We start from the raw sequence: 3380 nt of genomic DNA on the forward strand, positions 1-3380 counted from the left end.
TAGCTCAACACAACAAATGTTTCAAGTGGTTTCCCCAAATTTAACTGAAAATTCAACCCGATCTCACGACCAAGTCGTACGAATTCGACGAATTATTAAAAAGTGGCTAATTCGTAATAATTCATACGACCTCACTCGTACGAATTAGTGCGATTTTGCTAAATCGCACATATTTTACGAATTGGCCAATTCGTATGAATTCGTACGAATTAGCTACCCCTTACCCCGCCCCTAAACCTAACCATCACGTGGGTTTAGACAAATCGTACGAGTGAGGTCGTACGAATTAGACATTTTTTAATCATTTCTAATGACTTGTGGATTCATAATTCAACCCCCTGAATAGAATCCCTCACAACAGCACAAATCTGTAAAACAGGTGTTGTCTCAAGCACACCTAATCAAGGGCTTCATTAGTTGCACCAGGTGTGCTTGAGCTAGAACACATGAAACATCTGTGTAGGTTTGTTGAGAGTCACGTTTGACTGTATGTTAGAAATAAATATGGCTAAGTCAATTAAATAATAAACAAATATGGTCATTAGAGATATCACCGCATTTCACAAACAAGGAACAGGATTCAAAAAGATAGCAAAGGCACAAATTATTCCTAGAGACAATGTTGGAAGCATAGTTCGCGAGTTCAAAGTTAAAGGAACAGTGGTCTGTGGATCTCACGACCAAATCGTACGAAATCGACGCATGATTAAAAAGTGTCTAATTCGTACGACCTCACTTGTACGAATTAGTACGATTTTGCTAAATCGCACATATTTTACGAATTGGCTAGTTCGTATGAATTCGTACGAATGACCTACCCCTTACCCCGCCCCTAAACCTAACCATCACGTGGGTTTATGCAAATCGTACAAATTCGTATGAGTGAGGTCGTACGAATTAGACACTTTTTAATCATGCGTCGAATTCGTACATATTGGTCGTGAGATAGCGTAGGAAATACTGCCTCCAATTTGCTAAAAATCATATAAGTAAGACAAAGTTTTGGGATTCTGTTCTATGGAGTGATAGAAAAAAAATGGGACCTTTTTGGCCCTATGGATCAGCGGTATGTCTGGAGGGAGACGAAAAAAACACACTCTGGAGTGCGTTTCCCGTACAACGACGTAGTTCGCTGCTTCACTTCCACAGTACGATGCATCGGTGGAGGAATCAACTAGTTTTTCACAACTCCCGAAACCCAATTTTCGCAAAGTATCGTTCAACCACGTTGGTTTCGCACGTGGTGGAATAATAACTACTTTTAATGAAAGATTTGTTTTATATAAATTACAGACATGTAATCTGAGGACTATTTCTAACTTTTCTCAGTTGTTTTTCTTTATTACCAGACTCAATATTTGGCTCGTTCTTAGTAGCTAGAGCATGTTCGTACATGCACACTCTTCAAACACGTTACATTAAACCTTTTGACAAACTAAAAGATGTAAATATCATTTGTATTTATTCTAAATAAAAGGCACTGTTTGTACTGAATGCCAACTAGCTTATTTTGCTCAAGATAAGGATTTATTACGTCCAAATGTGTTACAATATAGAAACGATGCTGATGCTGTGGCTGTCGTAGTGTCGTTCAAACCACACAACTTTGCGATGCTGTTTGCGAATGTTCATTGGAACGATGGTTTCGGGAAACACCGACTCATTGAACTACGCTAATAACGACACAACTTGCGACCATAGTTGGCTAACGATGCTTTCGGGAAACGCACCCCAGCCTAGTTTTATTTTATTTTCAGAATTAAGTAGTAGGACATTTCGCAAGTTCCGTCATTCGCATAGTTCAACGAGTCGGTGTTTCCCAAAACCATCGTTCACACAACGAACATTCGCAAACAGCATCGCAAAGTTATGTGGTTTGACTTTGAACGACAGCTCTCGACCTGTGGCTAGAGGCATAGTTTCTATATATTGCATGACATTTGGAGGTAATAAATCCTTATCTTGAGCAAAATAAGCAAGCTGACATGTACAACCGATGCCTTTTATTAGGGGGAAAAGCAACGGTCCTAGTACTAAGCCTTGCGGTACACCATAGTAAACTTGTGACCTCTTCATTTTAACCCCTTAACTGTCACCGTCCCGGTACCGGGACACCTAACTTTACTTCACTATATTTCTATTAAATCCTAATCTAATTATGACAAATTATATATCGTTGGAAAGGTCTAAGACTTCTAAATAGATATTGTACCCCTGTTTTGTGTTAAAAATAGATGTAGGAAGAGTAATTGATGAATTTATGACAAGAGTGCACCTCAAAAAAATCTGCATCATAACAGGAGTTTTGACCTTTGTCACAAAAAGTCGATGCACCCACTTTTAATCATTGAAACTTCTGTTTTTATGCTAAAAGTTCATAATAAAACATATAATCTAGTATTTTTCAATAAAAAATTTAAAATTATATTATAATATTATCCTCTAAAAATGATAATATTTATATTTATTATCCTCTAAAATATAATATTATTTTTTTTATCGCCTTTTTTATTATATCACATATTTTAGTAGTTATCATAAATTAGGTATCATTTGAAAGCTCAGAATTCATCGTGTGAAAACTGTTTTATAATTGAAAGTTTCGTTACCATAGAAACGGTACTTGTTTTATCAGGCTCCTCCCCTTTTGGGCGTCATTATATTTCATAATTTATGATCAAAACCTTTTCTAATCTTGACAAAATTGATATTGTCAGAAAGGTCAGAGTCTCAAGGTTCCAAATTTTGTGACAGAATTGATATTTGGACAGAAATTTATTAATTTGTTAAGGCACAATGTATACAACTAAATTCAATGGAATTCAATGGCACCCGGTGGCTATTTTTGGTACTACGCCTAAACAAAATCTCATGGGAACTTCAATTTTTGTGATATCAACTTCAAATTTGGAACATAACTGATAAGATTTATGGCTTTGATTTTATAGAAATTTTAGAGTAAAAATATTTTGTAAAATATATATTTTATATAAAATAAAAAATATATAGTCCAGTATATTTGATTTACTGTAAATTTAAACTTCCATAACTTTTTCATACTTTCATTTTTTGAAGTGTTTTCACTTCAGCAATAATCTGCTGAGGGTTGTTGGTGACAGCTAAGGGGTTAATGATACAAAATGAAAAGGGTCAAAAAAGTAGGCCTATGATTTGAACCTTGCCTGTGCAAAATTATAACGTTAACATTAAAGTTTCTACAATTTCATTTAAAACTTTTTACAATTATCAACAATTATCTTATCGAATCGCCAATATTTTTGATTCTTGCATCATGCTCGGTCTTTACTCTGTGTTGATTAAGAAAAAAGAAAAAGAAGCGCGCTGATTGTCATGACAACAGCAAAGCGTTCTCATGCGGC

This window comes from Pimephales promelas, chromosome 4 (genome assembly GCF_988280905.1).
Source record: "Pimephales promelas chromosome 4, fPimPro1.hap1.1, whole genome shotgun sequence".
Taxonomy (NCBI): Eukaryota; Metazoa; Chordata; class Actinopteri; order Cypriniformes; family Leuciscidae; genus Pimephales; species Pimephales promelas.